Genomic DNA, 15,123 nt, shown 5'->3' with positions numbered 1-15,123 from the left:
GTTAAAGACAGATATGGTAGGTTAAAGGTGTATTGGTAAACCCTAAAGCAACCACCAAAATAGCACAACAAAGAGTTATAGCTCATAAACCAACAAAGGGGATAAAATGGAATCATTAAAACTAATCCAAAAGAAGGCAGAAAAAGAAGGGGGAAAGTAACAAAAGGAAAACAAGCAGCAAGATAGTTGATGTAAACCCAGCCATATCAATAATCACATTCAATGTAAATGGTCTAATTCCCCAATTAAAATCTCAAGATTGTCAGATTGGGTAAAAAAGCAAGATCCAACTACTACATGCTTGCTGCCTGTAAGAAACCAACTTTTTTTTTAAACTTTTTATTTTATATTGGAGTATAGGTAATTGACAATGTTGTGTTAGTTTCAGGTGTACAGCAAAGTGATTCAGTTATACATACACATGCATCTATTCTTTTTCAAATGCTTTTCCCATTTAGGTTGTTATGTAATATTGAACAGAGTTCCCTGTGCTATACAGTAGGTGCTTGTTGGAAGAAACCAACTTTAAGTATAAGACACAAGTAGGTTAAAAAGAAAAAGAGGGAAGAAGATATCATGCCAACATAGATTTTTCTAAAAAGCTGGAGTAGCTGTATTTATATCAGTTAAAGAGGATTTCAGAGCAAAGAATATTATCAGGGATAAACATGGTCATTTCATAATATGTCAATTGATGAAGAGGACATGAGTCCTAAATGTTTCTGTACCTAATAACAGCTTTAGGATACATAAAGCAAAACCATTAGAACTGCAAGGAGAAATAGATAAATCCACAATTCTAGTCAAAGGATTCAACAACACTCTCAATAATTGATAGAAGTAAACAGAAAATCAGTAAGTCTTCAGAAGACTTGAACAACACTATCAACCAACTTGGACCTAATTGACATTTATAGAACACTCCACCCAACATCAGTAGAATATATGTTCTTCTCAAATGTACCAAGATAGACCATATTCCAAGTCATAAAACAAGTCTCAGTCAATTCAAAAGGAATCAAATCATAGAAAATATGTTCTCTAGTGTATGAAATTAAATTAGAAATCAGTAACAGAAAGATATCTGGAAAATCCCTAAATATTTGGAAGCTAAATAACACATTTTAAAATAACCCATTATTCAAAGAAGAAATTTAAAAGGAAATTAGAAAATGTTTTTAACTGAATGAAAAATGAAAACACAACCAATTGCAATTAGTGGTGCCAAGGAAGTACTTAGAGGGAAATTTATAATACTAAATGCCTATGTTTAAAAAAGAAGAAAACTAGAAGAAAAGTAAATGAGACCCAAGATAAGCAGAAGACAGGAGATAAGGATCAGAGCAAAAATGAATAAAATAGAAAACAAAACAGGACAAAAAGGAGAAAAATCAATGAAACCAAAAACTGGTTCTTTGAGAAAATTAAGTTGATAAGCCTCTAGCCAGACTGATCAAGAAAAAAATAAATAACAAAAAACAAATTACCAATGTCAAGAATGAGAAAGGTGACGTCACTACAGATTCTTCAGATATTAAGAAGACAGGGAATATTACAAATATCCTATGTCAATAAATTCAACTTAGATGAAATAGTCCTTGAAAAACACAAATTATCAAAGCTCACTCAAGAAGAAATAGATAATCTGAATAGCCTTACAGCTACTAAAGAGATTGAATTTATTATCCAGAATTTTTCCATAAAGAAAATTCCAGGTCCAAATGGCTTTCCTGGTGAGTTCCAGTAAATACTTAAAGAAGAAATAATGCCAGTTATATACAAACTCTTCCAAAACAATCGAAAAGGATGGAGTGCATCCCAATTCATTCTGTGAGGCTAGCATTACTTTTATACCAGAACCCAACAAAGATATATAATATAAATGAAAATGACAATATCACTCATTTAGATAGCTGTAAAAATTTTTAACAGAAGTTTAGGCATCAAATCCTAAATAATATTATAATATTAAAAATATATATTTTATATAATATATTTAAAAAGATAATGCATAATGACCAAGTGGGGTTTGTTCTAGCAATTAATGGTTAAACATTTGAAAACCAATCAATACAATTAGCAGAGTCAAAAATAAAAACCATATGATGATCTCAATAGATACAGAAAAAGCATTTGATAAAATCCACTGTCCATCTCTGACAAAAATTCTCAGTGAAATAGAAATAAAAAGGAATTTCCTTAACCTGATAAAGGGCATCTAGGAAAAACCTACTTTTAATATCATACTTAATGGTGAAAGAATGCTTTCACATCAGATTTGGAACAAGGCAAGAATATCCATTACCTCTTCTGTCCTACATTGTACAGGAAGTTCTAGCCAATGCACTAAGGCAAGAAAAAGAAATATAGGGATCCAGATTAGAAAGGAAGAAGTTAAGCTTTGTTTGCAAATAACATGATCATCTACATAGAAAATTCTATAAAATCTATAAAACTACTAAAACCAGTAAAGTGATTTTAGCAAGGTTGCAGGATATAAGGTCAATATAAAAGAACCAATTGTATTTCCACATACTAGCAATGAATAATTGAAATTTAAAAAGCAAATACCATTTACTTAAGTATAAATCTGAAGATGTACAAGACCTGTACACTGAAAACTATAAAATAATGCCGACTGAATTTAAAGGACACCCAAATAAAAGGAGAAATATATACTTATGAATAAGAAGACTCGATATTGTTAAAATGTCAGTTCTCTCCAAATTGATCTATAGATTCAGTGCAACCCCATGAAAATTCCAATAGGCTTTTGTGTGTGTGTGTGTAGCTGATTCTAAAATTCTTATGGAAATGAAAAGAACCTATAATAGCCAAAACAACGTTAAAAAAGAAAAAGAGAACTTAATTATTTGACTTCTAAACTTATTATAAAGTTATGATATTTAAAACCACGCGATACTGGTGTCAAGATAAGCAAATAGATAAATTATACAGAATAGAAGGTTCAGAAATGGATGCACACATATGATCAATTGATTTTTGACAAAGGTGAAAAGGCAATTCAGTGGAGGAAGGATAGTCTTCAGCAAATGGTGTTGAACAATTGAGGGTATATAGAAATATAACTGATTTATATTAATTGACTGTGTGCTCTGTAACTGTGATAAATTTGCTTATTAATGTGTGTGTGTGTGTGTGTGTGTGTGTAGATTTCTTTGGATTATCTGCACACACAGACATTTCATTTCACTGCGAATGGTTTTCTTTTTCCTTAACAATTCTTTACGCATTTTATTTTTCTTTCTGTTTTGCTCTGTGCACAAGGTAGAACAGAAGTGGTAAGCGTGGCCATCCTTATCTTGTTTCTCCTACCTGCCCTCCAGGCAGCCACAGTGATGTGCCATATTGCTGAGCCTTGGTGATGGAGAGTGTGGGGTGGGATGAAACTAGTACCCAGAGGGGTTTTCTGTAACACCCAGCTTTCTGGATTCTCAGGCTGGATTTTCAGGACCCCTGTCCAGCTAACAAAGAAGAGGTGCTTCTTGCTAGGGTGTCCATCTCCCTCAGACCCCCCAGGGAAGGAAGATAGACTGTGGGCAGGATTCAGGCCTTTCTGGGTTCCCTGACCATCAAACCCATCAATTCTGCCAACCCTACCACCATTTCCCACATCTCTAGTTCCTATAGGAGCATCAGCTTCATGTCATGCGTGGGAGGAGTTGGATTCTCCTCTTCCGTCACCGTCAGAGGGTGAAGGAATATGTCCACATGGCAGAATTACTGTGCCACACAGTGTGGAGCCGTGTGTTAGGAGGACAGCTGAAGAAGCCTAGTCAGCCGCCCCTCATTTACCTTTACAGGAATTGTCAGGCTGTTTACAGGGAAATCCCTTCACCTTGCAGGTAACAACATCCTAAGTGCTGCGTTAATCACTCAGTCCACCTTGCCAGCTGCCATACTTATTCTCTGAGACCCCGCCGTGCAGAGCTCCCAACTGATCAGAGGCACCAGAAGTCCCAAAGGAAGCTCATTTTCCATTGCTGACAGCCAGATCTGCAGCCAGAACCAAGTGATCGCTGAAAATGAGGGCAGATGCCCCTGCCACTAACCCACAGCCTCTGGGTCCCCCTCCTGTCTCCACCACATCTTGTGATGGGCTTTATCCAGATTAAAAGAATCAGGGAAGCCCAAGGTTATACCTGTAAACACCTGCCCCTGAGGATCTAATAAAGGACCTTATCAACGGTCACCCTGAAGTCCAGATTCACTATGGCACTTCGGAAAATGCTTCCTCATACTCTTACCTCCTTCATGTGTAGAGCTAATAATTTCATTTCACGGAGAATAGCCTTTTATAAATGAGTTTTCTAGATGAGAAAAATTTCTCTCTTTAAGCACTTTGTATCTTATTATTTTAACCAGTTGGAGGGAAATCTTCCAAAGTGGACCACACATGTACGTCCTTGCACAGCTCTAGAATTTACCCATGTGTTGATGACCCGCCGTGAGCAGCAGGGACGGGGCTGTAATTCTGGGACACCTCTGGGTAGTCAGGACCCATGGAAGAATGGGTCAGAGAGAAATGCCTTAAAAAGGAAAGAAATGCTGACACCTGCTACAATATGAATGAGCCTTGAGGACAGGATGCTAAGTGTAATAAAGCAGACACAAAAAGACAAAGTGTATGATTCCACGCATGCGGGGTCCATAGACTAGTCAGATTCATAGAGGCAGAAAGTACAGTGGTGGTTGCCAGACGGACTGGGGAGAGGGGGATGGGAAGTTATGTTTTTTTGTTTTGTTTTTTTAATTTATTTTATTTATTTTGGCTGCGTTGGGTCTTTGTTGCTGCACACAGTCTTTAGTTGCAGCGAGCAGGGGCTGCTCTTCATCGCAGTGTACAAGCTTCTTGTTGTGGAGCACGGGCTCTAGGCACGCGGGCTCAGTACTTGTGGCTCATGGGCTCTAGAGCACAGGCTCAGTAGTTGTGGCACATGGACTTAGTTGCTCCGCAGCATGTGGGATCTTCCCGGACCAGGGCTTGAACCCGTGTCCCTTGCATTGGCAGGCAGATTCTTAACCACTGCACCACCAGGGAAGCCCCGGGAGTTGTTGAATGAGTATAGAGTTTCTGTTGTGCAAGATAAAATTAAGTTCTGGAGATAGATGGCAATGATGGTTGCACAACAATGTGGATGTTGTGCAGTGTTAATGGCACAGAACTGTACGCCTAAAAAGTGGTTAAGGTGGTAAAATGTATGTTATCACAATAATAATAATAAACAATATACCATCCACATTCTCAGCTAAGAATGCCAACGACGTTCAGGGAGGGTAGCCCACAAGCCAAGATGGCAGGCAGTGGAGCCAGCAGTCTGACTCCAGGACCACACGCATCTGAGCTCAGGACAGTGGTAAACATTAACTGAGCCTTAAGCACCTGGTGGGCACAGGGCAAAGCCCACAGACACAGGCTGGCATGGCTGCAGGGAGGCCTGGCTGCCCATCTTGGGGAGGCTGCCATGAGGAGGGGTGCGGGGGTGAAGTAAACACGCTGCATCCCAAAGAACACACCGTCCACCACTGGCTCTCTCCAGGGCAACCTTTATTCTGCCTCATTTACACCCCTGAGTTTGACTGGACAAATACTGGCCAGAGTGATCCCTGGTCCCTCAGCACATCCAGCACAGAGGAGCAGTACTGCTTGTATTGTATTTTATCTTCCATATCTCAGCTGAAATTGGGGCAGAAAAGAAAACCATTTTAACATCCGGGTTACAAGGTCAATATCAGCTAATGCCAGTTGGCCACCTGGCTACATGTGAGCACAGTAAGGCTGTGCTTACTGATCCCACTGAGTCCTTCCCCATGAAGAGAGCCCCTTAGCCCCATCTTGCAGATGAGGAAACTGAGGCTTGGGAGCTTACCCATATTAATAGCTCAAATGCCCTGAGCACTTACTATGTGTCAGGTACTGTTTCACATGCCTTGTATCAATTAACCTTTGAACACCCACCACAATCCTGGGGTAAGCTACCTTTTTCTTTTCCTTCATGCAATTTTAAATTTTAATAATTTCAGAACCATAAATTCTACAAACTGAATAAAAATTTGACTGTTTAAGTATTTACATTTCTTCTACACTTACTTAGGTTTGTGTATTTTGAATGATAGATATTTTTTATTGAGGTATAGTTGATTTACAATATTATATTGGTTTCAGATATACAACATAGTGATTCAAAATTTTTATAGATTTTACTCTGTTTAAAGTTACTATGAAATTTTGGCTCTATTCCCTGTGCTGTACAATATATCCTTGTAACTTATTTATTTTATACATAGTAGCCTGTACCTCTTAATCCCCTACCCCTGACCTGCCCCTTCCCTCTTCCCTCTCCCCACTGGTAACCACTAGTTTGTTCTCTATATCTCTGAATCTGTTTCTGTTTTGTTATATTCACTCATTTGTTTTATTTTTTAGATTCCGCATATAAGTGTTAACATACAGTATTTGTCTTTCTCTGACTTATTCCACTAAGAATAAACACTTCAGATCCATCCATGTTGTTGCAAATGGCAAAAATTTTATTTTTTTATGGCTGAGTAGTATTCCATTGTGCGTGTGTGTGTGTGTGTGTGTGTGTGTGTGTATCACCACATCTTCTTTATACATTCGTCTATTGATGGACACTTAGGTTGCTTCCATATCTTGGCTACTGTAAATAATGCTGCTATGAACATTGGAGTGCATGTGTTACTGAACCAAACTTGGGTCTCTTTGACTATGCAGTAAAGCCAACCTGTTGACACTGGGTTGTGGTGAAGGAAATTGCAGCATTTATTGCAGACACCAAACAAGGAGTCCAGGCAGCTAATGCTCAAAAGATCTGAACTCACCAGTGGCTTTCAGGGAAAGGTTTGTTTTTTTGTTTTGTTTTGTTTTTTTGCCGTACATGGGCCTCTCACTGTCGTGGCCTCTCCCGTTGCGGAGCACAGGCTCCAGACGCACAGGCTCAGCGGCCATGGCTCACGGGCCCAGCCGCTCCGCGGCATGTGGGATCTTCCCGGACCGGGGCACGAACCCGTGTCCCGTGCATCAGCAGGTGGACTCTCAACCACTGCGCCACCAGGGAAGCCGCAGGAAAAGGTTTTTTAAAGACAGGGTGAAGGAGAGGGTTGCAGGGTGTGTGATCAGCTCGTGGCCATTCTTGTGATTGGTTAGTGTTGAGGTAATAAGGAGTTAACATCATCAACCTTCTGATTCCAACCAGTCTGGGGTCTGTGTGCTTGTGGGCCCTATACTGTTAACTTCTTCCACCTGGTTGGGGTTTCAGTATCTGAAAAACAGCTCAAAGGATGTAGCTCAGAATACTGTATAGCCCCTGAGAAGGAACTAAAAGTCCTTGACTTTGTTTAACGGCTAAACTTATTATTTTGTCTATTTGTTTCATTTGTTTCTGCATTTTCTCACTTCTCTGATTAAACGTGTTCTTTGAAATGTGGGGAAGGCCTGGGAGGCTAAAGTTTGTCTATAGACAAGAGGTAGGCAGGGGCTTCCCTGGTGGTGCAGTGGTTAAGAATCTGCCTGCCAATGCAGGGGACGTGGGTTCAAGCCCTGGCCCAGGAAGATCCCACATGCCGTGGAGCAACTAAGCCTGTGCACCACAACTACTGCCTGTGTTCTAGAGCCCACGAGCCACAACTACTGAAGCCCACGTGCCTAGAGCCCATGCTCCTCAACAAGAGAAGCCACTGCAGTGAGAAGCCCGTGCACTGCAATGAAGAGTAGCCCCCACTCCCCACAATCAGAGAAAGCCCACGCACAGCAACGAAGACCCAACGCAGCCAAAAATTAAAAAATAAATATATAAAATAAATAAATTTATAAAAAAAAAAAAGAGGCAGGCAGAGGACATGGCAGGGGGTGGGGGTGGCAGGTGTCTGTCCCAGGAAGGCCCCATAGGGTTCTGCTTGTTTTGTTTTTTTTAGTGTTTTTGTTTTCTTTGGATATATACTCAGGAGTGGAATTGCTGGATCATATGGTAGTTCTATTTTCAGTTTTTTGAGGAACCTCTGTACTGTTTTCCATAATGGCTGCACCAATTTACATTCCTACCGACAGTGTACTAGGATCCCTGTTCTCCACATCCTTGGCAACATTTATTATTTGTGGTTTTTCTGATGATAGCCATTCTGACAGGTGTGAAGTGATATCTCATTGTGGTTCTGATTTGCCTTTCTCTGATGATTAGTGATGCTGAGCATCTTTCCTATGCCTGTTGGCTATCTGCATTTCCACTTTGGAAAAATGTCTGTTCAATTGTCCTGCCCATTTTTTATTCAGGTTGTTTGTTTTTTTGAAAATGAGTTGTATGAGCTGTTTATATATGTTGGATATTAATCCCTTATCAGTCATATCATTTGCAAATATTTTCTCCCAGTCAGTAGGTCGTCTTTTTGGTTTGTCAGTGGTTTCAGAATTTCCTTCCTCTGCAATTTGTTTTTTGAATAGTTTGAGAAAATAAGTGTTAACTCTTCTCTAAATGTTTGGTAGAATTCACCTGTGAAGCCATCTGGTCCTGGACTTTGTGTTTATTGGGAGTTTTTTAAATTGCTGATTTAATTTCATTACTGATAATTGGTCTGTTCACGTTTCATATTTCTTCCTGGTTCAGTCTTGAGAGATTGTACACTTCTAGAAATTTGTCCATTTCTTCTAGATTTTCCATTTTATTGGCATATAGTTGTTCATAGTAGTCTCTTATGATCCTTTGTATTCGCATGGTGTCAGTTGTAGCTTCTCCTTTTTCATTTCTGATTTTATTGATTTGGGCCCTCTCTCTTTTATTCTTCATCAGTCTGGCTAAAGGTTTATCAATTTTGTTTATCTTTTCAAAGTACCAGCTCTTAAGTTTCATTGATTTTTCTATTTTTTTGTCTCTATTTCATTTATTTCTGCTCCAGTCTTTATGATTTCTTTCCTTCTACTAACTATGGGTTTTATTTGTTTGTTATTCCAGTTCCTTCAGGTGTAAAGTTTGGTTGTTTACTTGAGATTTTTCTTGTTTCCTGAGGTAGGCTTGTATCACTATAAACTTCCCTCTTAGAACTGCTTTTGCTGCATCCCATAGATTTTGGAACGTTGTGTTTTCATTTTCATTTGTCTCCAGCTATTTTTGTTTCTCCTTTCGTTTCTTCGGTCACCCATTGGTTGTTTAGTAGCATGTTATTTAGCCTCCACATGTTTTTGTTTGGGGGGGTTTGGGGGGGCAGTTTTTTTCTTATACTTGATTTCTAGTCTTCTAGCATTATGGTCGGAAAAAATGCTTGATATGATTTCATTTTTCTTAAATTTACCAGGACTTGTTTTGTGGCCTAGCTTGTGATCTGTCCTTCAGAATGTTCCATGTGCACTTGAATGTGTATTCTGCTGCTTATAGATGGAATAGTCTATATATATCTATTACGTCCATCCGGTCTAATGTGTCATTTAAGGCCAATGTTTACTTGTTGATTTTCTGTCTGGATGATCTGTCCATTGGTTTAAGTGGGGAATTAACATCCCCTACTATAATTGTGTTACTGTCAGTTTCTCCCTTTATGTCTGTTAATATTTGCTTTATGTATTTGGTGCTCCTTTTTTGGGTGCATATATATTTACAATTTGTTATATCTTCTTGGGTTGATCCATTGATCATTATGTAATGTCCTTCTTTGTCTCTTGTTACAGTCTTTGTTTTAAAGTCTATTCTGTCTGATATAAGTATTGCTACCCCAGCATTCTTTTGATTTCCATTTGCATGGGATACTGTTTTCTATCCCGTCACTTTCAGTCTGTGTGTGTCTTTAGATCTGAAGTGAGTCCTGGGGTTAGTGCTGGCTCACTAGTGGGCAGAGCAAGGTTCTGTGGTGGGTGGTTGTAAGGTCAGAGTTCCTAGAGCTATTGTCACCCTGCTGGTGGAGGCGGGGGACAATTCATGACAGGTGGATTCAGGTTCTGGGGTGTCCCAAAGCTGGTGCTGGCCCACTGGTGAGTGGGGCTAGATCCCAGGGTGGCTTGCTGAAGAGTCCAAGGTATCTCACAGATGGTGTTGGCCTACTGGTGGGTGGGGCCCAGGCCTGGAGGGTTCCAGGCTGGTGCCAGCCTGCTGATGTGTTATCTGGGTCCTGACAAGGCAGACTGCAGGGCTGCAGTGGTCCTGGGGCTGGTGACCACTGATAGTGGGTGGATTTGGGGCCCAGGAGATTTCAGGGCTAGTACCAGACTACTGGTGGGCAAAGTCTGGTCCTGGAGTTTCTGGCTGCAGGGCCCAGGGGTCCCAGAGCTTGTGTCGGCCCACTGGTGAGTGGGGTGAAATCCCAGGGCAACTGACTGAGGGGCCCAAGGTGTCTCAGAGCTGGTGGTGGCCTGCTGGTAGGGAGGGCCAAGGCCCAGTGGGTCCCAGAGCTGGTGTCAGCCTGCCAGTAGGTAGACTGGGTCCTGCTATGGCAGGTTGCAGGGCTGTAGTGGTCCTGGGACTGGGGTCCTCCCACCAGTGGGCAGGCCAGGGCCCAGGGTTTCCTGAGTCTAATACTTGCCCACTTGTCTGTGAAGCTGGTCCTGTAGCTAGATCTGGCTCACTTATGGGCAGAGCCAGGGCCTAAGGGATTCTGGGACTGGTACCTGCCCACTGGTGTGTGGAGCTGGGTCCTGGAATCTCTGGCTGCAGGGCCCTAGGAATCCTAGGTCTAGTGCCCGTCCGTTGGTGTGGGGGGCCAAGTCCTGGGCCTTCAGGTGAACAGGGCCATGTCCAGGGACAGCAGCTGTAGCCTCAGGGGATCTTAAGGCAGCCTGCCCACTGGTGGGTGAGGCCGTGTCCCTGCCCAGCTAGCAGCTTGGCCTGAGGTGTCCCAGAACAGGCGCCGACAGGCTGGTGGGCAGGGGCAGGTCCTGGCACTAATAAGCTCGAGGGAGGGTTCCAAAATGGCCCTCACCATCCACATGGTGGAAGGAGCTCCCAGAAGTGGTTGCTGCTGGCATCTGTTTCCCCAGGGGGAGCTCCAGTTGCCTCCTGCCTCTCTGGGAGGCTCTCCAGGGTTAGCAGGTGGGTCTGATCCAGGCTCCTTTCAAATTTCTGCTTCTGCTCTGGGTCTCAGAGTGTGTGAGATTTTGTGTGCACCCTTTAAGAGTGGAGGTCCTATATTCCCCACAGTCCTCTGGGCCTCCTGAATGTAAGCCCTGCTGGCCTTCAAGGACAGATGTTCTGGGGGCTCATCTCCCCATTGCAGGACCCCAGAGCTGGGAGCCTGATGTGGGGCTCAGACCCCTCATTCCTTGAGGGGAACCTCTGCAATTGTAATTATTTTCTCGTTTGTGGGTCACCCACCCAGTGGTGTCTTTCCTATACTACGACTCTGCCTCCTCTGCCCATCTCGTTGTGATTCCCGCTTTTATATCCTTTTTTAAAAATTTTTTTACTTTTTAAAATGTTTGGCCACACTGTGCATCAAGTGGGATCCTAGTTCCCCGACCAGGGATCGAACCCGCGACCCCTGCATTGGAAGGCAGAGTCTTAACCACTGGACCACCAGGGAAGTCCCCCCACTTTGTATGTTTAGTCATAGATCTTTTCTGCTAGATTCTGGTCTTTCTCTTGAATAGTTGTTCCGTAAATAGTTGAAATTCTGGTGTACCTGTGGTAGGAGGTGAGCTCGGGGTCCTCCTACGCCACCATCTTGGACCAGACCTCATTAAGCAACCATTTTTATCCCCATTCTCCGTAACCTAACCGTATCCGTATATCTTGCTCAAGGTCACATGGCCAGGGAGGGATGGAGCAGGCCTGCAAACCCCACTGAGGTCGCCGTGACCCTCTCCTGCCTGTGCAGCCGGCTGTGTCAGAGGGAACAGGAGCTGCCATCTGGGGAGGCCCGAGAGCTCCCCTTGGCAGGCAGGGGCTCCTGCACGTGGCCTCCATCGTTCTCTCCTTCACGGAATCGTCTCTTAGTCATTCACAAGTGATGGGCACCTTCCAGAAAGCTGCTGCCGCTGCCGCACGCTTACCCCGGGCGTAACCCAGCACCCCCTTCCCTCGTTGCTCCTAAAATAACAAGAGCTCCTTCACCAGGCCTGGCTCTGCACCCGGCTGCTGTGTCTCCAGTTGGTCTGCAGCCCCCAGGGCGCTCTCCTAACTCAGAGCCTCTCCAGGCAGCCCTGCTTCCTCTCCCCGCTCTCACAAGGCCCAGACTCTCCGGTCCATTCTCCAAGTCTCCTTGAAAAGGCCTCTTCCTCGGGGAAGCCTTCCCCACCTCCCTTCGCAGCCCCTGCTGACTGTCAGCATCACACTAGTCCTTTGTAACATTTCATTTGTCTTCTCCTTGGGACTGTATGCTCCAGGCTGCTGCTTCTCAGGCACCCAGCAAAGTACCTCGTTCACGGGAGATGATCAAAAGTGCGTTTGTCAAAAAGGAGGTGCTGGTGCGTGCCGCCGTAGCACGTGAACACAAAAGACCACCCGTCACATGATTCCATCTGCATGAAATGTCCAGAAGAGGGACATCTATAGAGACAGAAAGTAGATGAGTGGCTGCTTAGGGCTGGGTTGTTGGGGAGAGGGGCGGCGGGTGATAGCTAACAGGTACAGGGTTTCTTTTTGAGATGAAAATATCCCCAAGTTGACTGGTGATGGCTACACAACTCTGTAAAGATACTAAAAACCGTAGAATTATACACTTTAAATGGGTGAATCATATGGTATGTGAATCATATCTCACTAAAGCCGTGAAAAAAGTTTTTTTAACACACCTGTCTGGCTGACGGGCTGGCATTCGGTGTGTGTTTGTTAAGGATGCTCAGGGTCCTGAATAACCAAGTCCTGTCATCTGGATGTTGCCGTGACTTTTAGCCACATTGAAAGAGAGATGTCTCTGGTCTCTAATATAAACCAGGGTCCAGTGTGACCATTTTCAGGCAGCCCCTCCTGCACATTTAATACCGAGCACCACCCCTACGCTTGGCTGGGTCCCGACAGGGGAGGGAAGGCTCGCGGTGCGTGTCCCAGCTTGCAGATTGGGAAACAGGCATGGGAGGTCTGGCGACCAGCCCGACCTCACTCAGCAAGACAAGTGGCAGCCAGGAATAGCGCAGGGCTTCGAACTGCGTCCCGCTTGCTGTAAACACCCAGCCACGCCCCGCTTTATGTGTCTGATTTTAAAAGGGACCATAAAATATGAGCCTGGTAGCAGAGGCACTGAAACCGAAGTTGGGCTCAAGCCGCTGGAGGAACTAATCCTGTCTCTGCGTTCCGGTCTGCCGGGACAAGTGGGGAAGGCCCGCTGGGTCGGAGCTGGGCCAGCTTCTGCCAGGACCGGTGTCAACTGTGTGCATGTGCCTCTCTAGACACAGGCGCAGAGGCGGAGCTCATCACTCAGATGTGTTTTTTGCATTCAGTAATTTCCTTCTTCCAGTGCCAGCGGGGCTGCTGACGACTCATGTGAAGCCTTGTGCTCAGGGACCTTCTGTGCCAGTTAATGAAGGAATGGTTAAGAGCAGTGTGGTAGAATTGGGGTGTGGAAAAGCTGGGGATGGTGTAGCCAAAAAAGCAGTGACAGAGCCAAGTCAAAAGACAGCTATTTGAAAGCAGCCCAGCCCTGTGACTTCCCAGCTGAGCGATCTTTAGCAAGACCCTCGGCCCTTTGGGAGGGTCAGTTTCCTCATCTGTAAACCGGGTAGAACACCATTTGATGAGGTATGGGGACAGAAAAGGGCCATGGAAGAGCCAAGCGCTCGCCCTTTGGATGCGCTTTGTCCTGGGGGATTTCGTCGTGTTGATGATTCGGATGTGTCCTTAGTGGATGGTGTGTGGGCACTGTGGTCTGTCGCTACCCACAACGTTTACCTTAATTGAGGGCCCGGACCCCAACCAGGTGTGAAACAGTCTCTTTGGGACCATTCAGGCAGTATAGATGAGGACCAAGAGACAGCTCAAGCCACAGGTGCGAGAGTGCCTGGGCCATTAGAAATGTCCAGGGACCTGAGAGCGCCACCCGCCTTCTCCTTTCTGCAGCTGCCAGCAAGCTGTCTCCCTCTTGGACCCAAATGGGGTTTCCTCTAGGCCTCAGGGCCGAACATACAGGGACTCTTTGTCCAGAGCAGAGGTTGGGCTCTACCCAGAAGTGACTTTACTGGTAGAAGGCAGGCTGGGTGTGAGGTTGCAGTGAGCCTGTTTCTCCGGGCGTCTTGGGGCAGGTCGGCCTGGCCCAGCCTGGACAGCCGGCTCCCCAGGCCTTGGCTCCTGGCGGGGGCGGGGAGAACGCTGCAACAGCTGGCTGGAGCCTCGTGTCTGTGTCTCATCCCAGTCTGGGACTTCTAAATTTAACCTGCTATCAGCTTGAGAGGCTGGAGGCTTCCACTGTGTGATGAAATGCCACTTGGAATCCATTTTACTCATAACCACTCCCCCTGCACATTCCCCTCCCAAATGTTACCCCCAAACGCAGGCAGCTGTCTGAGCGTCCTGCCATGTCAGTGTGAAGATTCGATTGCCTGAGCAACTCTGGACCCTCTTGGGATCCGGCTCAGCTCCCTCCTGCCATTGGCCGGGGCTGCACCCCGTTCTCTGTTCACGCACACGCACACGCACACGCACACACCATGGTCTCACAGGCAGAGCGCAGGAGCTGAATCCACAGGCGAAAGCCAAACCACGATAGTGAGCTGCACCACCCATAAGCCATCTGGGTGGAGGGCGGCCAGTGGAGCCTATTATGCAATTTCCTGCTTTGGTGTCTCAGAGGAGACACCCAGGAGACAGGATGCAGAATGCCGTTGGGTTGCTGCAGTGTGCGAAGCCCAGGGAAGAAACCAACTCCCCGATGCCCAGAGTGAACGGGTCCCCTCGTGCTCCGTGGCGATGTTGAGAGGCCACCGCCCACCCAGCCAGTGAGCCCGTGGCCTGCAACTGACCAGGCAGCCCCTCACAGGCGGGGACACAGCGGGCTCACCGTGGACCACGGACAGCTGACAGCACAGACTTCCTGTGGGTGGGGAGGAAGGCACTTCCTGCCTGGGGAACCCAGGATGGAGTGAGCCGCAGGCGGGGGGTTCTTCTTAATAATAGGCGCCGTTAATTATTGAGCCCAGAACGTGTGCTCCACAATGACTCGCTGAGGTTGAGA

Source organism: Lipotes vexillifer, unplaced genomic scaffold (assembly GCF_000442215.2).
Source record: "Lipotes vexillifer unplaced genomic scaffold, Lipotes_vexillifer_v1.1 scaffold149, whole genome shotgun sequence".
NCBI classification, from domain to species: domain Eukaryota; kingdom Metazoa; phylum Chordata; class Mammalia; order Artiodactyla; family Lipotidae; genus Lipotes; species Lipotes vexillifer.
Note: the sequence above shows the minus strand (reverse complement) of the source record.